We start from the raw sequence: 25,956 nt of genomic DNA, 5'->3' as shown, positions 1-25,956 counted from the left end.
TTCCTTTTTTATTCTCAAAGAACAATGTTTTGGTTTGGTAGCCAAAATTATGACACAGTCATTCACTTGATTTACACTTTTGCTAAACAAGCTGGCTCGTGATGAGACCCCTTGTCTTTTGATTGCAACAATCTTGAGTCGTTGCCCTGTTTTGGTGGACAGTATTGGCAAAGTCAGCAAGTTATAATATCTGTGATCATGATAAGCCAGCTCGTGATGAGACCTCTTATTCTTTGAGATATAGTGTTTCTCGGATTGTTCCTCTGAATGCTGCGATTTTCTTTAGCGAGGAGGAAGTCATTGTTTTTCCTTAAGAAAGCTCTGGACGACAATAATAGAGTTTGAAAACAGCAGTCTTATAGAGAAGCCTTATTTTGCTATTGATACCTTTCATTGTGCTGATATAAAACAATTCCTTCGCTAAAGGTTGCTTTCATCAAATTTTTGAAGTTGAAACTAGTATCATATCTAGGCTAAAGTTTTTAACTGTATCTGTCAATAATAAAAATCAGATTTTCAAAAATTTTTGCTACTTATACAAGCGAAAGCTCAAAATTTTAAAGAGAATTGGTGTCTTTTCTGCAAATACCTGTAGTAACCACTCACAACTGGTTTTATTATGAAAAAGAAAAGAAAAACTATTCTACAAAATAGAAGAATAATCTTCTATGGAAAATATATTGTAAGGATTTGTCCATTAACAGGCAAAGAATCCCTTCTACATGCTAAATCCTGCAACACGAACATTGATGGACCTATGACTTCAACAATCTGAAAAGGACCAAGCCACATCTTTTGAAATTTCGTATGTTTGCCCTTTTCTTCATGAGCCTTATCCCATTTCAAAACTAAATCTCCCATCTGAAAATTTTTTCTGGTCATTATGCTTGAATCAAAAGAGGATTTTATTAGCGCTTGGTGATGAGCATGGGTTTTCTTAGCTTGTTCTCGTTGTTCTTATAATTTAATTATTTCCATTTGTCTTAGTTGTATGGAGGAAATAGATACTTCATCGATGTATTGTACTAAAGACAAAGAGGGAATGACTAAGTGAGTTGGAAGAACCACTTCTTTCCCATAAACTAAATTAAAGGGAGAAGTGCCGATTGAAGCTTTCTTCGTTATTCTATCTGCCCATAAAGCATTTACCAAAGCTTTGTGCCAATTCTTTTGGTTCTGGTCAACTGTTCTTTTAATAATCCTGATTAGGTTTTTATTTGTTGACTTAGCTAACCCATTACCTTGCGGATAGTAGTTGGCCGAATATTTCAGTTTGAACCCTCTTTTAAGTGCAAACTCAGTCATTGCATTTCCAGAAAAGTATTATGCATTATCAAACATTAAAGCCGTTGGCAATCCAAACCTAGTGATTATTGATCTATGAATTCAATAATATTTTCAGAATTAGTTGTCTTGAGAGGAACTGCTTATACCCATTTAGTAAAATAATCTGTTGCCATGAGGATGTGTCTATGCTGCTTAGAAGAGTGAGGAACGATCTCACCTATTATGTCCAAGACCCACTGACTGAATGGTTGCTCGATGTTTACCGGCTGTAGTGGCAGGGACGGCTTCTTTTGTCTTCCAGCAATTGTTTGGCAGACTTGAAATTTCCTTACATAATTGTGTGAGTCTTTGAACAACGTAGGCCAGTAATATCCTGCACGTAAGGTCTTATGTGCAGTAGCATCTCCAGCATAGTGTCCGCCTGCTGGTCCGTCGTGGAGTTCCTGCAAAACTTTTTCAGCTTCAGTTTTCTCAAGACATCTAAGAAGAACAGAATCATAATTCTTTCTAAAAAGAACAACATTTATGAGCTGATATTGTTTAGCTTTCAATCTCAGAGCTCTTTTCTTAGTGTGATCTAGGTGTGATGGAGCGTATCCATTCTTAAGATAATAAATGATGTCAGCATATAACGATTCTGCATCGTTTAGGCTTACCTCATACAGTTGTACCTGTTCAGATGAATTTTCAGAAATCTGCGATGCTCCGGCCAACATTTTGCAGAAGCCTTGACCTCTTACAATGTTTGTTGGCTTGATCTCAAGGTCGTATTCCCGTAAAGTAGTGATCCAATTTGCTCTTTTCTCACCCACATCCTTCTGTACTAGAAGATTTCTTACGGCTGGAAACGGTACTATGATCTTAGTATGGGTTTTAAGTAAGAAAGGTCTGAAATATTTGACTGCTTTGAAAACAGCATATGGCTGTTTCTCCACGTTTGAATAGTTGAGTTCAGCACCTTATAAATTCAAGCTAAAAAATGCGATTGGAGCTTCCGATTTTTCTTGATTTGCTTGAGTTAGAATCGCAGCATATGATTTCTCTGAGGCAAATGTGTATAAGATAAAAGATTCTGAAAAATTCGGGGTTGCTAAAGATGGAGCATTAATGATAGCTTGTTTGATCAGGTTGAATGCTTCATGTTCATCTTGACCCCATTTAAAATTTGAATTTTTTTTAATCATGGTTTGCAAAGGAGACACAATTCGTGAAAAATATGGGACAAATCTCTTTACAAAATTGATTTGACCAAGGAAAGATTGCATGGTTTTTTTATTATGAGGTAGGGATATTTCAGAAATTTCTTTGATTCTGTCAGGCTCAATGTGAATACCAGATTTTGACACTATGAATCCTAGAAGTTTCCCTTCACTTAGTGCGAAAAAATATTTCTTTGGGTTAAGTGAAATCCCATACCTTAAACATCGTTGAAAGATCTGTTTTAAGTCTCTGAGATGGTCGCTTCGCTTCTTGGAGTACACTGTTATATCATCCAAATAAATTACTACAGATTTATTGACTAATCCCTTGAATGCAATGTCCATGGCTCTTTGAAATGTAGCGCCGACATTGATCAAGCCAAATGGCATCTTCCGATATGCGTATGTGCCCCATTTAGTTTTGAATGTGGTTTTCAACTGATCATTGGGATGTACCAGCACTTGATTATATCCTGAAAATCCATCCAAGAAAGACATCAGTTCTGAGCCTGCTACTGCCTGTAATATCTGCTCCATAGGTGGGAGAGGAAAATTGTCTTTTAGACAGGCTTTGTTGAGATTCTGAAAATCGATACAGATTCTAATATCTCCGTTTTTCTTTCTAACGGGTACCATATTGGAGACCCATTTGGAATGTTTGACGGGGAAGATTATTCTGGCTTTTAATAACTTATTCAGCTCAGTTTTTATCTGATTTTCTAAATTGGGGTGGATCTTTCTCAGTTTCTGTTGGATAGGTTTTTCGTTGTCAATCATAGGGATTGTATGCTGAATGATAGAAGTGTCATATGTTTTTAGCTCATCGTAATTCTAGGCAAAAACATTTTTATACTGTCTTAAAAGACGAATGTATGCTAGTTTTTCTTCAGGGGCTAAGTCGATGCCTAGATTAATGCTTTGTGGTTTATCATCGGTTCCTAGGTTTACTAATTCGTAGTTCAGAGTTGAACTGTAGAGCTTTGAATTGGTAGACCTTTTAAACCGATTTTTAAAATCTTATAAGTCTTATAACTTAACCACCGATTTAGGTATAGCATTATCAGTGCCATTTTGTTGTATTTGTCGATCGTGATGGTCTTCGTCAATTATCTGATTGGAGTAGGATCCTTCGGAAGTGAGGAAATTTACAATATCAGGATCGTCGTTGAATACTCTCCAATTTGTAATGTTGTCAGGGATGGATGGTCTAAAGATTAATTCTATTGAGAATCTATTTGGACTAAACTCTTCGGAGGGAATAAGCCTAGAGGCTATGTTAGCCAAAAGGTCTGCGCTTGCATTTTGGAGTCTTGGGATTGAAGAAATATTGAATGCTATGAAATGCTCAGTCAGATCTTGCACCAAAGATTGATAGCGTTTTAAATGACTTGATATGCAATGAATAGTGTTACGTACCTGTTTGACAATAATCTCAGAGTCTCCGAAGACTTGAAGATACTTGACGTTCAACCCGATTGCTTTGTATAGGCCTTGCACCAAGGCCTCATATTGTACTGTATTGTTTGTGCAATCGAATTCGAGTCTGCATGTAAGCATGGTCTTATTTCCTTCTGGACTAATCAGAACGCATCCTACTCCTGCTCCTTCGTTAGATTTAGAGCCATCAAAATATAATTTCCAAAACAAAGATGTATTTACAGGTTTATCTACAAAATTAACACACTTTGAATTATCAGTTTGGGAAAAAATTTCGACTTGGGACAAAACTGAATTTTCTAAGTAAGGTGATGTATGAGCATTGAAATTTCTGAGAAAAGAATCTACCGAGTAATTGCCTATGATACTGTTGTTATACGCTACTGCTTCATTTTCTCCCTCCAATTCCGTTACTATGTACTTCTGGTGTAACTCTCGTTCAACCTTTAATTGATTCGGTTTACCATTGTAGGGTAACCACATGTGTGACTAGTCGGTTGAAAAGTATCCATGGAGTTTCTCGGACCAATCCCTGCTAAGAATCAAGCCATAGAATTCTGGGATATCAGCCACTAGAATGTCAATAACTTGACATACCTTTGGGTTGGATGACAATCTTATGGTTACTTGATTAAGTTCACCAATCACTTCGACTTGAGATTGATCAAGCTGAACTATGCACACTGCGGATTTTTGTGGTTGAACATTTAACTTGGCACATATTGATCTGGGTAAAATATTCGTTGAAGCACCAGAATCTACCAAACAATTGTGCACATTTTTATTAAAAATTTCATAAGTGAGAAGGAAAGGGGGAGTGTGAGATCTTGATCTTCCTCCAATCAAGGCGATGTCATTTGGATCAATCTTATTAATCGTGTTGGTTGGAGGTATTCCCGTGTTGTGAGAAGCTACAACTGTAGGCAAAGATGTAATAGGCACGGCATGTAATTCTTTCATCATTATCTTCTGTTGATGTTTCAATTTGCTCAATTCGTAAAGGGTAATATTAGCCCTAGTCTTTTTCATGTCGTCAATAATATTGTATTCCATTTCATCTGACACTATTAGTGTTTTTGATGGAGTTGTCTGATCTGATTGGACCGGGCTAGGTTGAGTCGCTTTAGTGGTCATTTTTTTGTTGCGACTTTATCTTTTATTGCAGAGCTTGTGCTCTTCTGCTTAGGGGTAGTTTGGGGAGGATCAAGTTGATTTTTGCTTCGTGTGCTAACCGGAAATGCTTCTTGATCTTCTTCTTGTGGGAGGATGAAATCCCACATTCCTTGTAATTCCACAACTTCTTCGTCATCAGTCTGCCCTTCAGTGGTATTTTCTTCTTCTTCCTCTTCTTCGGATTCGACATTTGAAATAGCGTTGGGTGGTTTCACATCCATTGAAGGACCTCTTTTAAAAGCTCTGTAGGGTTTTTTCGAAGAAGTTTCTGCTACTTGTTTTTTTATGTCAATCATCTCATTGGACATGGTCTTTAATACTTTTTGCAATCCTTCCAAATCGAAAGGGTCTTTCATTTGTTTCTTCTTGGAGTCTTCCTTGAAGGTGACTTTTTTAGACTTGCGTTCCTCTATCGCAGATCTCTTTTCCAGGGTTATTACGCGTTTCTCTACTGCTATCGCCTCTGTCAAGTTTTCAACTAAGGTTTTTTTATTTGCCCTATCCACGAAGATTGCTAAGTTTGATGGTAAGGCCATAATATACCATTCACATCGTACTTCTTCACTGGGTTGGGAAGCAATGGGAATTTTGTTGAGGATCTTATTGAACCGTAAATTGAAATCTTTGATGGGTTCTCTAGCCTCGGCTTTAAGATTGGATAGGTCATTGATTAACGTTGCTGTTGATCTGTCATCACCAAACTTGGTAAGGAATTGACTTTGGAAAATGTCCCAACTTGTGATAGACTCGGAGGGTAATGAAAAGTACCATGACCCGGCTGTTCCTTGCATTGTATAGGGAAAAAGTTGAACAACAACATCTTCGTTAGTAACTCCGTTGAGATTGACAGAAAGCATGAAATTGTTTATGTGTTCTTCAGCTAGCATGCCTGCTTCTGGATTGAATTTGGGTAGCCATTTCTCAGGATGGGCCGGTATTTGACTCAAGGGTGGAGGCATTAAAACTGCCCCAGGATTATTCCATGGAGACTGGGCCATCGTTGAGTTGCTAGTGAATGAAAGTGCAGAAGATGATCCTTGTGGCTAGGAAGATGAGGACACTATGATCGTAGATGATTGAAGAGGGGTTGTGGGAGTTCCAGTAAGCGGATGGATGATGGTTTGGAATGAAGATGTGGGTGGCTGACTTCGCGGTGAGGGAGTTGAAATGGACGATGTAGATGAAAGAGTCTCACTGTCAGACTCTTGTGGTGTTTTCCTCGCTCTTTTCCTGGTGGGGAGAGGCAATTCAGTTGGCTGGATGCCAAATTTTTCACTTTTTAATCTGGTCAGGGGATGAGCAAGATTGTACTGCGAAGTCACGCTGCTTTGAGATTTATCAGACCTCTGAGTAGAAATGGAAAATCCCTAGAGTTTGTGAATCAGAGTTTGAACTTCAGGGGGTTCAATGATAGATTGGTCTGAAATATTAGGGTGTGTAGCAGTGGTTAATACTCGAGCGACTTCTGACTCTAGATTTAAACGTACTGGGGAAGTCGGGGGAGTTGATGAGGGCGATTTACTCCCATAATGGTATTTAGATTTTGATTTAGGTGCCATTCATAGTTCGGCCCTCCTTCTAGCACCAAATATGTTGAAGCCCCGAAAATCGGGTCGACAATAAGGGGGATACCCACCTGGTACGGACCTTGGTTGGCAGCTCCTTATCCGTTTGGTATAGCGGGTCCGACTGGGGATAATGGAACCAGTTTCCCAATCTAAGGGTGTGTGTGTGCAGAATTGGATGTTGCTGATCTAAGGATACTTAAAGCTAATCTAATTCAAACTTTTAAACTAACTTTATGCTATTGTAATCTAATGAAAAACAACACATCTAATCTATGCTAACCCGGGGTGTATTTCTTCTATTATGCGATCTAAAAAGATTTCAAACAATAACTGGTAATAAAGATCATTCAACTATCACAAGAATAGAAATCAATTAAGATGAACTACTTTGCATAAAAAGTTAGGCAAAACAGTTGTGAACAACATATCGCATAATAAGTTATTCATATATCAGACATAAATAAATGGCTCCATCATACAAAAGTGCCAAATGGTAACTCACACATTCATGCAATAACATATAAACAACTAAAACTGTATATCACTTTAAGAATATAAGCAGAAATGGTCAAGAGATAAAAGTACCATTTATGACTGATCCTACTCATAAGCTTCAAGCAACAATGATTTATCTCTCCTTGCTCTAACATCTACTAAGAGTACAGAAGTGCAACATCAGTAGCAGATATCAAATGCAAACATTAATAAACCTTGATCCATCCATTCATCAAAACCCCCTCCGAGGGTGCAAAAGTGCATGTTCTGAGGACAAGTTTTTGACAAATTTCTGGACCCTTCTCCAAATGCATGAGAAGGGTTTAAATACTGCTAACTAAATAACTTAATTACATAAATTTATGATACGGTTTAAATGACCGCCCTTCTTCTAAAGCAAAACTATTTCTAAAAACTGAATCTAATTCCTAACTATTTCTGCATTTGCTCCTTAAATGTTGTGAGCATTCAACATTCGCTTGGGAAGAGTCGGCTGGTTGCCTTCTACTTTTGTTTGAGTTACGCAAACAGAAATGGCAAGCACTGGCACCACTTTTTAGTACACTAGAAGATATTTTTGAGAATTATCTTCTGGTTGGGCGAATTTACTGCGTATATACTTGGCAACAACCCAAATTTCCCTCAAACTGCTTCTGCTTTTTCTATTTCGGTTTCCGGACTTGCGAATGACTAAGCAAGTTAGGGACTTTGCTTTCTGAACAATTTTCTTAGCGATGCGCGATTAGCGCTAGGCGCTAATCGCGCATCGAAAACTGCCTCGCTAATCGCGCATCGAAAACTGCCTCTGTTCATTGATCCGGGATTTTCTGGTGCGTTTTCTTTCTTTAGCGCCTTTTTCCTTTACCGAGTAGAAGTTTCAGGATTTTTGTAAACATGCTGCTTTTGTGAGCTTTTTGACCCTGAATGTTGAATCACCTATTGACCTCATCATCTGTTGAGTGATACTCTAGAATCTGTGGTTCTTGTAGGAATTTACAGGGTAAGTTCCACAGAAAGAATACCAAAAGGACACCGCTCACAACCAGATCTCAAATCAATACACCAGTATTTTTGACGTGGTTAAAACCCTCAGAGTGCAAGGAGGGAAACAGTCCACGGCCTGTCCCAACGTGGGTACTACAGGCAATTTATTAATCAAAGAATGAAAATTTACATAAGCTTCTCTCATGCACGGATTACCCGAACAATGACCCTCCATGCGCTTTAAATAGAACTCATGGACCAATCGGGTGTCAAGCCACGGATCAAGTGTCGGTAATACCGAGGTGAGAGTGAACCGTCGGATTGTAAGTTACAAAATGTACAACGGTAAAGAAACACACTTTACCTAACTCTAACCTAACTCTATACTAGACCAAGTTGAACTTAACTATATCCTATGTGTCGGAATATCCTAACATCCCCCCTTAAGAACAACTTGGGATAGGATTGAAGGATTTACAAATATGACACAATAGGAGAAGGAAGGAGGCACTAGAGCCTATCCCCCCTTAGTGACAACTTCCTGAACTCCAAGCATATATCGAAGTTTAGTGAACTTCGCCTCTGTGAGAGCCTTTGTGAAGATGTCTGCAACCTGATCATCTGTTGGACAATATTGCACTTCAAGAACATGGTCATGAATGAGCTTTCTGATGAAGTGCATGTGTAGTTCAATGTGTTTGCTGCGCTGATGCTGGACTGGATCTTTGCATAGCTGAATGGCACTTTGATTATCACACCAAAGTGTGGTTGGATGCTGCTGCTCAAAGCCAAACTCTGATAGGATCTGACGAAGCCACAAGGCTTCCTTACTAGCTTCCACGGCACCACGATACTCTGCTTCTGCTGACGAAAGAGAAATGGCAGCCTGTTTCTTACAAGCCCATGTAATAGGTCCTGAACCAAGAGTGAAGACATAACCGGCAGTAGACTTCCGATCATCAGGGTCACCAGCCCAATCAGAATCAGTGAAACCAACTAACAGAGGAGCTGCTTTGGCACTGTAATGAATCCCAAACTGTACTGTACCTCGAACATAACGAAGTATTCTTTTAGCTGCTTTCCAATGACTTTCACGGGGGTTTTGCATAAAACGAGCAACAAGGCCAACAGCAAAGGAAAGATCAGGACGAGTATGGGTTAAATACAAGAGTTTTCCGACAAGTTGACGGTATAAGGTAGCATCAACTTCAGGAGAAGTACAAGAGACTGAAAGTTTGACTCCAGACTGAAAGGGAGAAGGGGCTGGCTTACAGTCTTCCATGTGAAAATGACGAAGAATATCACAAGCATACTTGGACTGGGAAAGGAAAATACCCTCTTGGGATTGCAAGACTTGAAGACCGAGAAAATAGTGTAAGTGTCCTAAGTCTGTCATTTCAAATTTCTTTTTAAGGCTGGACTTCACATGGTTTATAAGGTTGGGATCACTACCAGTAAGAATAAGATCATCAACATAAAGAACAAGGATGATAAGAGAGTTGCCCACTTTCTTGGTGTAGACAGTATTGTCAGAATGACACCTAGAAAAGCCAGATTCTAAAAGAAAGCTATCCATTTTGGCATACCAAGCCCGAGGAGCTTGCTTGAGGCCATAAAGGGATTTCTTAAGTCGACAAACAAGGCTGGAGTCTGTTTGTATGAAGCCAATGGGTTGTTCCATATAGATTTCTTCCTGCAAGTCCCCATGCAAGAAGGCAGATTTAACATCCATCTGATGGACTTCCCATTTTAAAGAGGCAGCAAGGGAAAGAACAAGGCGGATAGAGTTCATTTTGGCAACAGGGGAGAAGGTTTCAGTGTAGTCAATGCCTTCAACCTGTGAAAAGCCCTTAGCAACGAGACGAGCTTTATGTTTATCAACTTTCCCATCTGGTCCATACTTGGTTCTGTAAACCCATTTACATCTAACAAGTTTGCGTCCCTTTGGTAGAGGAACAAGATCCCATGTATCATTTGTCATCAATGAATGATATTCTTCATTCATAGCTGCTTCCCAATGTGGATGGCCTGAAGCTTCTGCAAAAGTGTCAGGATCATGATTTACTGGAGCTTGAGCCAGTAAAGAAGAGGCTCTTTCAAACTGAGAACGTGTACGTCGCTGATCTGTAGGATCACCGGCAAGATCACCTGCTGCATCCCGAGTAGCACGGACCCATCTTGGAAGTTGAGGATCCTGAGAAGGTGGGGGAGGATTATCATCCTCGCTTTCATCATCTGAAGAAGAAATGTTTTCAAAAGTAGAAGAGATAGGAAGAGGTGGCACATCCGCCGGACTAGGCTCGCAGGCCGATTTATTTTCATCAAATTTTACATCTCTTCTAATGATAACATTTTTGGACTTAAATGGAATAAGTCTATAACCTTTTACATCTTCAGAATATCCAACAAAAGTACATTTCTCACTCTTAGGTTCTAAAGCTTTATGCTTTTCATCTGGAATATGGGCCCATGCTTCACTTCCAAACACACGAAAGTGACTTACATCTGGTTTAATGGAACTCCAAGCTTCTTCTGGAGTGATATTCTCTAGAACCTTAGTAGGAGTGCGATTGATTATATAATTTGCACAATTAATTGCTTCGGCCCAAAAACTAAGACTGAGTCCTTTAGATTGCAGCATACAATTAGCCATTTCCTTTAAGGTGCGATTTTTCCTTTCAGCTACACCATTTTGTTGTGGAGTGTATGGAACAGTATGTTGCATTTGAATTCCATTTTCGGTGCAAAAGTTGATGAATGTGTTTTTAACATATTCTCCACCATTATCAGTTCTTAGCTTAAGAATTTGATGTCCAGATTGTTTTTCAACAAAGGCTTTGAAGGCCAAAAAAGTGTTAAATACTTCGCTCTTGAGTTTTAAGAAGTATACCCAAGTGCGTCTGGAGAAATCATCAATGAAAGTTAAGAAGTACTTGCAGCCAGAGAATGAAGCAACAGGAAGAGGACCACATAAATCACTGTGCACAAGCTGTAAAGGGGCTGAGGCGTGCCAAGAGGCACGTTTGTCAAAACTGTCCCGATGATGTTTTCCGAGTACACATCCGGAACAAACACCATCTCTGCAAGATACCATAGGAAGACCTGTCACCATATTTTCTTTACATAGATGCTGAAGGGAGCGATAGTTTAAGTGACCAAATCGCTCATGCCAAAGTTTGCTCACTTCATCATTATGAGCAACAAATACTGAGGGAAGATTGGATGACCCAAAGTTGTGAAACTTATACAACCTTTTGGAATCATCAGCAAGACCAGTAGCTAGAATCTGTTTAGGATCTTTTAGATCCTTGATTACAACATCATGAGGTGAAAATTCAACAATTTTACCTTCACCTGAATGAGTTATCTGATAGACAGATAGAAGGTTGCAGGATAAGGTTGGAACACATAATACATCATTAAACTGACCATTGTCTAGATGAACAGTTCCAGTCCCTACAACATTAAGAGATCTATCATCACCAACATATATATTTTTGGTGTTACAATCATTTAAAGAAGAAAACATGGCTTGGTTTTTGGCCATGTGACAAGAGGCTCCAGAATCAATGAGCCACTCATGAGAATGAGAAGAAGAAGAAGATACATTTAATGCATAACCAGACTGAGATGATTGACAATGACATGCAGAAAGTGCCATTCCGGAAGTTGAAGTTGAAGTAGGCTCCACATGGATGTTATGTTTCTTCATTGCGGCTTCCAAGGCTTCCATCTTCTTAAAGCATTTAGATTCTAAGTGGCCATCTCGATTACAAAAGTTACAATGTCTATCAGTCTTCTTCCATTTGTTTTTATTGGTCTTATCATTTTGCTGAAATGATCTTTCATTTTGAGGCTGAGATGGTTTAGGACCATTCTTTTGAGGATATGACTTCTTAGGATTCTTTGAATTTGGTTGCTGCTGGGCGGCTAACGCTTTCGTGGAAGAGTTTCCAAGATTAAGAAGACCAAGGTGTAAGAGTTTTTCTTGTTCTCTTATTAAGGAATCACAAAAGGAGTCAAAGGAAGGGGCCTTGTAGTCTTGTCCTTGACAAATGAAAGCTTCCCTTGTAGAATGGAAAGTGGAAACAAATACAGAGTAGGCTGGTCCCAACTTAGTAAGGATGGAATAAATAAGGTTACCATCTTCTTTCTTAACTTTAACACCTTCCAAGAGATATCTAAGGGTCTTGAATTTGGACAAGAAATCTTCAATGCAAGAAAAATTATTAGGATCCAAAGTAAGCAGCTCATTTTCAAGTTGATGGGCTCTAATTTCATTTTTAATCCCAAAAACTTTAGCAAGTTTTTCTAATGCTTCATGAGGAGTCTCAAGTTCTGCAATGTGGAATCTAAGATCAGGAGAAACAGACATCCCTATCAAACCACGTGCTTGATCTTGTCTATTTTCCCATTTTGCCGCCTTGTCTTCATCTTTTGGTTTCTTCTCTTGGTCTGTGGCTATTCTGTAGAGACCTTTACTTCTAAGTAAATCTCCCATGTAGGCTACCCATTGGAAGTAGTTAGTGCTGTCAAGAATGACTTGGCATGGACTTTCCATTTTAAAAAAAACTGAAGCTGAAGATGCTGAAAGTAAGTGTTCCAATGGATAGATCTCGAAAAAATAGGCGGTTTTAAAAAAAACGGCTCTGAAAAAGGCTTCCGGATGAAGAAGTTATGGCTTTTTGAAAAAAAATGTTGACGTTGCCGGCAAAGTGCGCGAATGTGCGGGAATGAAAAAATCCGCCCCCACAAAATGGAGACTTGAACCCAAGACCTCTACTCTCTTAAAATAGCTTTGAACCAATTGATCTATACAAAAAATTTGAGAGAGAGAGAGAGAGAGAGAGAGAGAGAGGGGGGGGGGGGGGGGGCCTTGGTTTGCGTGCTTGCCTTGAGAAAGCTCTTTTTCCCTACAAAACACAAAACACAAAACCCAACACGAATATGCAAAGAAAAACGAACCTTACGGCTCGAAGTTAGCTTTAGCCAAAAAACTAGAAATTTAAAAAAAAATCTCAAAGTTAGCTTTAGCCGAAAAACTAAATATTTTTCTCAATGTTTCTGATTTTCCGAGATCACACTAAGGTGCAGGGAAAAGAGCATACGCATGAGAAAAATCCTTTCTTTCTGTTTCTGATTTGCCCAGATCGCACAGAGTCGCAGGGCAAAGAGCATACGCAGAAATGAAAGGTATAGATCCGGTTAAAAAAAAGGCTAAATAAACTGAGACCGAAATAAGCAGAGAGAAAATAACAGTAAACTGCAAAAAAACACTGTATACCTCCCGATCTGAAAAATGACGCAGCTAGGGCTACCGGAAACCTTTTCGCGTGAAACGAAAGGGGTTCCTCACTGGAACAGATGCTCCGAACGCAACAGAGCAGTCCTCTCGGCCCGAAAGCAGTCAGAAACAGCAGATCTAGGAAACGACAGCCGCATGCAGTTCTACCGGCTTCAGATTTGGATCACCAACGGACGCGGCCCTCAAATAGCTCTGATACCATGTAGGAATTTACAGGGTAAGTTCCACAGAAAGAATACCAAAAGGACACCGCTCACAACCAGATCTCAAATCAATACACCAGTATTTTTGACGTGGTTAAAACCCTCAGAGTGCAAGGAGGGAAACAGTCCACGGCCTGTCCCAACGTGGGTACTACAGGCAATTTATTAATCAAAGAATGAAAATTTACATAAGCTTCTCTCATGCACGGATTACCCGAACAATGACCCTCCATGCGCTTTAAATAGAACTCATGGACCAATCGGGTGTCAAGCCACGGATCAAGTGTCGGTAATACCGAGGTGAGAGTGAACCGTCGGATTGTAAGTTACAAAATGTACAACGGTAAAGAAACACACTTTACCTAACTCTAACCTAACTCTATACTAGACCAAGTTGAACTTAACTATATCCTATGTGTCGGAATATCCTAACAGTTCTGTTGCATGCGGCATCCGTTTGTGAAGGCATCTCTTCTCTGTTCTCCGAGCATTGACGCTTTCCCCTCTTCCTTAGATGTTTCTTGCTCATTGCTTCATAATGTTTCCTGTTTTTCATTCCTGCAGTTCACGCAAAGGAAAAGAGTAATGATAATAAATACTAACACGAAAGCTCTAACCTCTATGAATGTATAAAATCATGACACCCATCGTGAACTGACTCTTTGAAAAACACAAAACCGTCCTTCATTAACACTTTGGCATATGTTCATTAATTTCTTTTAAGACGCGCACCTAATTTTTGGTTTACTGACAGCTTCTCCTGAATGTTGAGCCGAGGAAATTTGTGATGGGCGATAGCAGCATCGCGTCATCGCATTACCTAGATGTGTCATCGCAAGCTTTTTCAGATCGGATTATAGCAGATCGCAGATCGCATTTATCGCGGATCACAAATATCGCCAGATCGCAGCATCGCGGATCGCATTTATCATTATATCATTGTGTGCTGCTTGTGCGATATTGCGATATGCGACGTCGCACATCGGCCGTCGGAGATTTCTTAAGATTTTCATTTAAGAGCGCTTCTTAATGTGTGCGATGCGATGAATTTTGCGTCGCTTTTTCTGCAGTTTTTTATTACGCTCGTAAAGAAATGTTTATCTTCTTCGCGCGATGCGACATATTTTTAAGGAGTATAATACAAAAAGTTTTATAAAATGTTTTTGAATTTTTTATTAAGGGTCCCCATTTGCTTAGCGTTATTGCTAATACTAAACAAAGAGGGGGTTGTTGGTGGCCACAACAGATTGAAGTCTAAAAATAATATGAAGATGCAAAAAAGAGGTACTAAGATTTGTAGTTTTAAAATAGAAAAACAAGGCACTACAATTTAAATATATTAATAGTAAAGGAAAATTCCAACAACCAAATAAATCTATATCAATTTAATGCACAAAAGAATACAATTACTTTAGTTGCATTGATGGTCCAATGTATGTAGTATAAGTTAAATTTTATGTTATTGCCAACATAAATTTATATGAAAAGCAATACTTTTTTCTAAGAAGTTGGAGTGAAATGATAATTTTTTTGGGTAAGAAAAACACTGAGTTAAAAGTTAAATATATTAATAATGATATAACTCTTCATGAAATTATTTTAACTTTAAAATAATATTAAAGTTATAATATTAAAGCACATGACGTGCATGATGTAATGGCTGGGGCGGATGGCTTTCACACCCCCCACCCAAGTTCGAATCCTGTGGAGGTTGTAAAAAGTTGAGAATGGGTTGTAAAAAGTTGTAAAGGGTCCTACCGAAGCTTACAAAAAAAAAAAAAAAAAAAAAAAAAAAAAGTTATAATATTAAAACTATTTTATGATTTAACATATTAAAATTATAATTCTTTTATAAAAGATTACATTTTTATAAAATAAATTATAAATTTAAAAACTTAAATGAATTTATATAATAAATTTATTATTATTATTGTAACTATTATTATTATTATTTGTGAATCTATTTTTCTATTAATTCATGTCATTGATACATTGTGAGTAGCTTTTAACAAAAAAAACTTTCTACCTCATTTCTACCAGAATTATTGGCTAGAAGATAATAGCATAAGAACATAGTCAACAAAAAAAGTAAACTAATAGACCACATAGAGATAGACCAAAAATACTATAAAGTCCCAAGAACCAATATACATCCAATTTTCATCCCTTACCTCAGATGTTTCCTAATTCAGGATTGTCCCGGTTGTTTCCTAGTGGTGGGGGAGGACGAAAATCCTCGTGAACATGTCCCTCTATGTGTTCCATTTTTCCTTCCAAATTATTCGGTTGCTCATTAATTCTTTTCTAGCCCCAAGGAAAAGCTACTAGGTGGTCCGTCATGTGCCACCAATTGTGTTGAAGATCATTCATAAACCTACAATTTCATTCTGGTCATCATGGCGGTCTCATGTAAGTTGTTTTAAATGTTGAGTCACCTACTGAAGATGGTTTTTCAGAGTTAAACAGAGGGGCCAATTCTATTCTTCCTGGAGAACAGATAACCTGATGATCTAATAGCTCGCCTAATCTCGTAGGTTTTCCTTGTGTTTTGCTGCAAGTCCCCTTGGTCCACCACCTCGCTGAGTGCGATTATGTTGTCATTACATAGCCTTTGGGGTATTGGTTTGACTATACAAAACCAGTGCCCAACACCCTGTGTTCTAGTACTTCTAAATTTTCCACACCTTGTTGGTGTGCCCAAGTCTAATGCTGAGATAGCAATGTAGGAGAGAGGCCCTATTTGGAACTTTCCCTCTCTTTATTGACTTTCCATTACTAAAAAAACTACCACACCCATCCTGAAAGGCAATAGGCATCCAATCTAACTCTCCACCCATTTGGTCCCCAAGGAACTATAGTACCCACTAGAGGAAGGAATACTCAGTTGATATCAACCCAAATTTCCCAGAGTTTCACAAGAACAAAACCTTACCTAGATGGAAAGGCACAACTCATAAATTGATGGAGAGAAATAGTGAAAACTATTGCACCAGAGCTACAATTTATAGGAGTCTTACCCATAAACATTGACAACAATACATGAAATGGTTTAAGCCCTCTCTTCCAAATACCCTCTACAAATGAAAGTGTAATAGCTGAGGGCCACACTGCTATCTTAAAAAGAAAATAACATAGCCTCTGCCAGAGAAATTGTTAAACAAATTGATAACTATAAGGAGGAAAATTTCCCGAGATTGGAAAAAGATGAAAACTATAGTGAACATGCCTTGGTTCTCTAGCCTAAACATTGTCTCTTCCTTCAAACATTAAAGGATTTTCCTAACAACTGTAAAAACATCCATGAGCCTAGGCCCCAAATCTTGATGCTTTGAATCTCCGTAAAGGCAAGGAAAGTAGTGTTATATGGATTTGTGCTCACTATGACAAACAAAAAAACCTCTCAAGTTCTCCTGGAAACCTAGGGTAGACAGGGTAAGGGAAGATTGTTCTAAAGCTTAGAACTTTCATAAATGCAAGAAGCCAAGGAATGATTGAGCATATAAGATGAAAGTTAGCCTGTGAATCCACACATGAAGATTCGTTAGAGTGTTCAGTGTAGCTGGAAAGTGCTCCTAGGTAGCTCCAAAGCCTGATCCTTCACATAAAAATAAACAAGCAAAATATCACAACATAATAATATTGATAATAAAAACTAAAATAATGGACAAATATGCATTGTTGAGTAAAAAAATGTAAGCCAAACTTCCAAGAATTCATTCGTTAGACATAAGAAATGAAAAATGAACAACAATTAGGAAGCAAGAACAATCGATCTATCTTTATTGAATAAGAAGGAGATTAAAAATGTAGTTGTACCATCACCTCCTCCAATTCCTAGCTCCTCAAACTCTCTCTCTCAATCAGTATCTTGACAACATAAGAATACATGGATTCACATCCCTTTCTCAATGGCCAAGCCCCCAATATATAGGCAAGTGGAGGCTATGAAGATTTCCAAATTCTTCCTTAGTTCAATTTGGGAAAAATATTTGGGGTGAATAATGTTTCCTCATATAAAAATGCTTTTATGTGCTTTTTAGACGCGTTGATGCTTAAGAAAAATCTTCCTCATTCTTTATGGCTCTTTCCCGCTTTTGTATGATTTGTTTGTTTAGGAAAAAGTTGTAAATGAGGATAAAGATATCACATTCCACCATATGAGTTTCCTTAATTTAACAAGAGTGTCAAATTTAATTAACTTGGGCTTTCCTTGTGTCTGAATGAGAATTTGGTAATGCAAGTTAGATGAAGGTATAAAGTGTTATGGACTAGGATAATGTTGTCCTCACGGTACACAACTTGCATTATAGTCTTAAATATGTTAGAAAATGGGGTGTAAAGGGGTGTATTTCAACCAAAAGAATAGTAATATCCTATGAGCCGATGAAGAGTTATTTTCATGTGTAATAGATTCCCCCTAAAGTGTGAGTTTTGAGAAGAAGGTGATGGCCAAAATACTTTATAAAACAACCAAAGAGAGAGAGAGAGTAATCGAAGTGTTGTAATGGAAGGAGGCCTGCAATGTTATGAAACCAACTCACAAAAAGATAGAAAAGATAGATAAACGCCTTAGAAATAAGCCTCTTTGAGGGGGAAACCTCCTTTACATTACACAAATGAACAATTCTTTGATGATACAAATGACAAGACCTCCTTTCTATATATAGGAGTCTAAGGGGTCATAATATAATCAGAGTCAACATAAAAATAGTAATGTAAGGGCACAACAATAACAATAGTGGGCTTCTATGGGGCACAATAATAACAATATGGGTGCTACATGGGTACAACAATATAATAAGGGGGTTGCACTAATAATAATAAGGGGTTACACTAGTAGTATAGGGACCTAACATTCCCCTCTCCTTCAAAAAGTGTTGTCCTCAACATTTGAGTAGTTTTGGATGCTTTTGTGTAAAATTATCATCCTTCCATGTGGAATCTTCAGCAGGTAAGTTCTTCCACTTGATGAGATACTCTAAAATTGATCGATTTCATAGCTGTTGACTTCTCGGTTTTGTGAATGCTTTAGGTTCCAATATGATTTTTCCTTCCTTTTCAAGTTCTGGCAATATTGTTAGAACTGGGATATTCGACAACTTTTGAATGAGTTCCCACCATGTTTCGCCATTCTTCCATTCATTCCTTGCTTTATTTATCAATTTTGGTTGGATAATTATACCAACCTCTACCATTTCTGTAACCATATGTTCAATTTCACTCCTTTGGGCATATGTATATCTATAAGGCCTGATGTTTGGAGGAAAACTTCCTAGAATCAAATGAATAACATGATCATGATCACGAATATGTGGGATACCTTTGGGAGTCTCAAATACCTTGGAATGATTGTCCAAGACTTTTTGGAGATCTAGAGAAATAGATGATTTTGATGTGGGAACCATTATCGAACATGATTGTGCAATTACGACTCGTTGTTCTTTCTTTAGAACCTTTGTCATTCTATTAGATCTTATTATCTTTCTTGGTTTCCCTGTGATACCCCTTAATTCAACTTTCTTTCCTTTCGAAGAAACTTTCATGAAAAGTTCTTGAAAATTAAAAGCTATTGTACCCAAGGGTTGTAGCCATTGGACTCCTAGTACAACATCATCACCACCCATTGGAATGGAAAGCATTAGGCTATTCAATACATATTATCCCATGGATAACTTGATATTATGGCACTTTCCAGAGCAATTTGTGGTTCCTCCACTTACAATCATCACTTGACACTCTGTTGCTGGATATAGGAAGCAATTCAATTCCTTGGCTATCTTACAATGAATAAAATTATGGGTACTACCCGAATCAATTAACACTATTACATTTTTCTTCTTGATATGTCCTTCTATCTTTATAGTTTGAAGAGTGGTAATTATGACCAATGCATTACAAGATATGGTCGAATTCATTTCTTCTTTATCTGGGGTTGGTTCCTGGTGAGTATCCTTTTCTTTTAATTTTTCTTGATACTTTTCTTCTTGATATTTCACTGCTTTAACCTTCTTCTTCTTGATATGTCCTTCTATCTTGAGAGTTTGAGGAGTGGTAATTCTTGCCATTGCAATACAAGATATGGTCGGATTCATTTGTTCTTTCTCTAGGATGGTTCCCGATGTATATCCTATTCTTTTGACGTTTCTTGATCCTTTTCGTCATTAGGAGGCATTTCTTGTAATAGCATTGTCCCACCTTCCTTCAAACCTTCCATGTCTTTCTTCAAATCTTCCATGCCTTTCTTCCAATATGCTTTCATACCATCGATATCCGTTTCCATCGCATAGATAAAACTATTTATCTTTTGCTTCTCTAGAATATTATTTACCCTTATATTCAACTTTTAAAATTCCTCAATGTGCTCTACCATTTAACCCTTTTGTTTGAGATTTATCGATTGGCTAAAGAAGGTGTTGCTCTTTGTATCCTCATAATGTGCTATTATTTCGTTCGTGAAAATTGACCACGTGACAAGTGGTTTACAAGAATAAAGCCCTTTATACCATAAAAATTGATTCAGTTTTAAATAATTAGATGCAATACATACCTTTTGTAACAGTGTTACACCATGTATATCAAAATATTTCTCCATCTGTAGTATCCAATTTACCGAATCCTTGTCATCAAACTTCTTCATCTTGCTTTTTCTTGATTTTAGGAGCTCGATATTGAAATGACTGTAACTCTGTAATTTCATAATTTTAATTCTTGAAATTTCAGCCTGTAATAACCCTTTGAGTCCTATTTCTAACTCCGCAAGTCTGATCACAATTAGATTCCCGAAAAAAGATTTATTCCCAATCTCCCGCGATGACCTAATTTTAGACTAGTTGAGTAGAGTGAAATTGTATGACGTGCCACATGTCACTGTTTCAACCTTAGGTTCTAAAAATTATACCCAAATAAAATAAATTCCATCCTCTTTCTGTAAGTTATTACGCAATTTCAATCCGATGCTTAGAGAGAAAGTTATGATGATTTTCCCAAGGTCACCTGTTTGGGATATAATTCGGGAGTCTGCAATAACGCTAACTTCCTTAGATAATATATCCAAAAATATAGCGAGACAAGATCTAAAATTTGGACCCGAGGTTTAGATCGATTTCTTCTCAAATGGTTTTTTCTTTTACCTTCTGAAACGTTGTAGAGAAAAAGGTATAGCGAAAATTCTATGATGACCTGTTTTAGATGAAATTCTGGAGCTTGCAAAAAGCCTAACTTCCTCAGATCATATCTCTGAAACTGTAGTGAGAAAAGATTTGAAATTCACATCCGAGGTTCAAAGAGATTTCGTATCAAAAGGGTTTTTGTTTTAGCTTCTGAAATGTCGCAGAAAAAAAGTTATAGTGAACATTCCATGATGATCTATTTGGAGCAGTGAAACCCTAGAATCTAAAGTTCTGATACCAAATGTTATGAAACTAGCTCACAAAAAGATAGAAAAGATAGATAAACGCCTTAGAAATAAGCCTCTTCGAGGGGGAAAACTCCTTTACATTACACAAATGAACAATTCTTTGATGATACAAATGACAAGACCTCCTTTCTATATATAGAAGTCTAAGGGGTCATAATATAATCAAAGTAGACATAACAATAATAATATAAGGGCACAAGAATAACAATAGTGGTCTTCTATGGGCCATAATAATAACAATATGGGTACTACATGGGCAAAACAATATAATAAGTGGGTTGCACTAATAATAATAAGGGGTTACACTAGTAGTATAAAGATCTAACATGAAAACAACATCAAACATATGTCATATGTAAATTATGTCTTGAGTTGGGCATTCCCATGCTCAGTAGCTAAAAAAATACATCGTGGATCCATGTAGAATAAGAGATATCATGTCCACCAGTAAGTACAATGTGGAAATTTGGTGCAGTGTAGTCATATTGAGATAAGATATCTCCAAAAAATAAAATATGCGGCTTGGGAGATGAAACAAGGTTGAGTGATGTAAGCTTCATCCCAAGGTCTTGTTATAGACATTTTTGTGCCTTACAGCATGAAGCATGAAATGTCAATAATCTAAGGGATCCAAAGTCCCTAAACATGTTGTTCCTACCCCTAGAGGAACAAGGTCAGCAAACCACAGCACTGAAAATTAGTTCTCCACCTGAAAACACTCAAAAACAAGCTATTTCTGGATCATGTCAACTGCTCCACTGAGCATCTGCGCTGAATGTCAACTGCTCCACTCTGTACCTGCGCTGAATGTCAAATCTAATGAAAGCTACCTGCGCTGGGCGAGATTGGCCAAGTGGCATAGTCATTCTGCAAGGTGTCAATTGCCCAGGAAGCTTCCAAACTGACACTTGGGTCAAGGAATTCGCCTTGTGATGAGTAAGAGGGTCTTGATCTCCAAGTGGAAGCAAGAATCTCCAAGTGGACTCAAGAACTGAAGTATAACTGAAGTGGGAGAGGACACTAGTCAGCTTCATGCCAGCCTCAAGCTGACTCATCCTTTCTCCAAATCTCCTATATATAGAGCTCTCTCATGAGGTCTAGGGAGGCTGGAATTTTGTGAATGCAAGGAAGTGCTGTTGGTTTGTGCATAGAACTATTGGGTGATTGCTTTGAAGGAGGTGAAGAGGAGATTTCTTTCTGCTGGGAGGTGTTGCTGGATTGGGCCTCTTATGGTTGTAACACTCTCAGAACTTTACTTCTTCCATTAATAAAGCATTTGAGGTTATTCTATATGCATGTGTCTCTATGGCGAATTGATGCTTGTATATTTGATTTATTCTAATCCTTGAATCAGTTATGGATGTATGCTTCTTGTAGTTTCCTTTTCTTGTGCTTTTGCAGGATCTCTGTGTAGCTGGGCCAGTGAAAGAGCAAGGAGCTGGGAGCAAGCAGCAAAGAGGGAAGATTGGATCAACCATTAGCGGAAGACAACGTTAGTGGATCCTTTTCTCCTCTCTCTTACATCTCATAAAGAAGTAATCTTGAATAGCTTTGTATTCAGTTGTTGCTGAGGTACTATCACCCTTAGAGTGGGATAGGGTCATTCCGTATTGGATACTTTTCCCTACAACAGGTCTTTGTCACCATCATAGAATGACATAATTCTACACATGTGAATAAATGAGTTGGTCTAAACATGTGAGAATCCATCTAATTACCCGTCAATAATGAAAACCATTAACATACGCGAAGATGGGTGCCAATAAGGATGATGGTCTCCAAGATGCGCAGTGCAATTTAGCGAGTGTGAATAAATGAGTTGAAGTCAAACACTCGTAGAATCGTTCAATTGGGATCCAATAATGAAAACCCCTAATCAAACACATGGAAACTTGTCACTAAGGATTGCAAACTCTATGGTACTGTGGTGTTTCTCAACCCAATTCCTAGATAATTTCTCGAAGTTGATAGGAAGGGATGTGTTGAAGGTGGGCAATAAGGAGTCCCACATCAATCAACATGAAACAATAAAAGAGTGATTGATTTTGCAGCGATATGGAACAACAAGGTGAACTAAATGAAGTTAAATGAACACATGATATAGTGGTTTATAAGGTCAACAAATAGTAAACAACCCCTTGAACAATTACAAGGAACGACACTAAGGAGACCAGGCAGTGTAGACTCAAGAACACCAGAGAGATTTAGGATACAAGGATGCATGGACATCAGGATATCAAGGTAAAACTCATAATATGGCAGGGCTAAAAGAGAATATGACAAAAGAGGAATATGTTGGATAAGTACCATGTTCAAGGGATGGGGAGTAGACTATTTCCATAAAAAATTTGACTCAGATAGATAACATCAATTATTCCTTCTTCCATTGTTTTTCCCAAACTGCTTAGGTTTAACAAGTTTAGAAAGGGTAAACTTAGCCATCTTCACATTTAGAGTGACTGAAAAGAGCTTAAAGAAGACTCCTGGGGGGTACCTTTGTCATGGTTGATGACTGGGTGTGAGAAAGGGTTAAAGTATACCCAACACAATTATTTTTCCGTAGTTAGTCCATTGAATCTGGATAAAGTGATCAACCTTTTCTCAATAGATGTCCACCTAATTTTGTTATGATTACAAGGGGAACAAAGTAAACTCAATATTCTTTGTAAAAAATTTAAATGAGTTAGATGAAGAAAAATCATAGTATCTTTTTCAGTTTAGAAAGCAAGAAAAAGACTAAAAAAGAATCACTCAAATATTTTTCATAGGAGTTTAACGAGCTTGAAAAAGGTAACATGGGATTTTTTCCATTTAATGAGCAAGAATAAGTCCCTAAAAAGAATTCTCAATCTTCTTCGTGGGGGTTTAATAAGCCCAGAGAAGTAAAATCGAGGTTTTTCGGATTAACGAGCAAGAAAAAGGCCATGAAATGAAGGCTCGGTATTCTTTGTGGGAGTTTAGTGAGATCGAAGAAGTAAAATTGAGGTTTATCAAATTAACGATCAAGAAAATTACCATAAAAAGAACGCTCATGTAAAAAATTTTGGCTTTAAATTATGTAATTTTTTTGGTCGGATGCAACAAACCAAACATCCAAGTTTTAGGATTTTTGATGAGCTAAAAACTTGAGAAAAACAAGAAAAATGGAAAGCAGCACACCAAAAGAAACAAAAATTTGTACATAAAGTTACAAAGCACAAGCTAGCAAGGTGCTAGATGTAGTACCTTTTTGAGTGGGTCCCCATCATAGTCCATAAGTTCATAGGCCCTTTTAGTAAGGACTAAGGTAGATGGGTTTTAAGGTTAATGCCCCTGAGATATTACCTAAGTTTCCTTCCAAGTATAACTCTTGAACAAGTTTCAAAGAGGAAGGATCAAGGCCATATTGATTAAGGGATAATATTTCTAGTTGATTTGTGTTTAGTGAAAATGGAAAGGGTATTGGGACACGAGGTTAGAACTCATCCCAAGGTTGCTCATCTAGACATGTGACTTCCTTAATAACCACATCAAAGGGGATGGAAATTGTGAGAAGATCAGTAGAGGGAGTGTCAATGGGAGAGTTCATAGGACCATGGACCCCAACAAATGAAAGAGGAGATTCTAATGTAGACTAAATAACTTGAACAACTAGTTCGATCAGTGAAATCAACATTTGATCTCCACGGGAATCAAAGATGGAAGGGCTCAAGTTGATCCCTGGATCCATATATGTAGTAGGTACAACAAAGACCATAGAATACCCATAGGAACCTTAGGTGGTGGTAGAGGGAAACACCCTAAAAGAGAGGAGTCTTTCAAAATACTGGTACCAAGACCAACGAAAGGTTCAAGAGTACCACCCATTAAAGGAACATTGCTAGAAGTTAGGGGTAGAAAGTTTCAGGTGAAAAAATATAGCTGATCCACTTTCACAATTTTTCCTTGGTGAGGAAAATAAATAAGCCAGAATACTGACAAAACAATGGAAGTCATAGCATGAGTCCAACTACACCCCAAAAAACGATTGTAATTAGTGGGTGATCAACAACTTCAATATCAATTGGGATCATTTTCCCACCAAGAGTGATGAAAAAATCAGCGAGATATCCCTTAGGGATGGAAGTGTATCCATTGAAAGATTTAAGAGAATCTAATGGCAGAGTAAGAGTGGGCAAACCCAGAGCAAGCCAGTAAGAAGTAGTCATCACACAGGTTGACGCACCTTCATCGATGATGGTGCAGTGAATGGCTTTGCCTTTCACCATAACTTGCACTTGGAATGAAAGTTGATGGGAGAGGCGAGGTATACTTTTATCCATATCAAAAATTGCTAGAATGGAATCCTTGGGGTTGATCCAACCTATGGACAAAATAAAATATTAGAATTATGTTGAGAAACTTTGTAATACTTTGAGCGCAGACATGGCGGAGGGTTCCTACACCAGATCCTCTACAATACTATAGTTTTGGGAAATGTGAGTAGATGTATTATATGCCATATTTTGAAGTGTCCCTTTTGGGGGACAAATCATAGGGTTAGAAATAAACCTTTTGATATGCATATCATTAGGAAGTGGTGGAATGGAACTCGAGGTAGTGCCTAAAGCATTTAGGAGATGATTCCCATAGCTTTTGGCTTGTGTTTGCAAATCAACCATTTCAAAGGTGTAAAGAGTTGATGATCCTTCTCTAGGGGGAGAGGGATGCAAACTTCCATTTATCCCTTATGGAGGTGGTGGTGGATTCAATACAAGATGTTTTTGTAGCTACTAAGAAGAAAACAGGTTATTAAGGACCACAGGGGTTCGACGCATTTCCTTTTGTGCAAGGAAGTCTATGCACTCTTTGAGACAAGGAAGCTTATATGTTAAATGGTCATCAATGCATATCTTGCATGGGAACTTGA

This window comes from Pinus tabuliformis, chromosome J (genome assembly GCF_031772625.1).
Source record: "Pinus tabuliformis cultivar Carrire ecotype Pingquan chromosome J, CPIR1, whole genome shotgun sequence".
NCBI lineage: Eukaryota > Viridiplantae > Streptophyta > Pinopsida > Pinales > Pinaceae > Pinus > Pinus tabuliformis.
The sequence above is the reverse complement of the archived record's forward strand: the minus strand, read 5'-3'. Positions refer to the sequence as shown.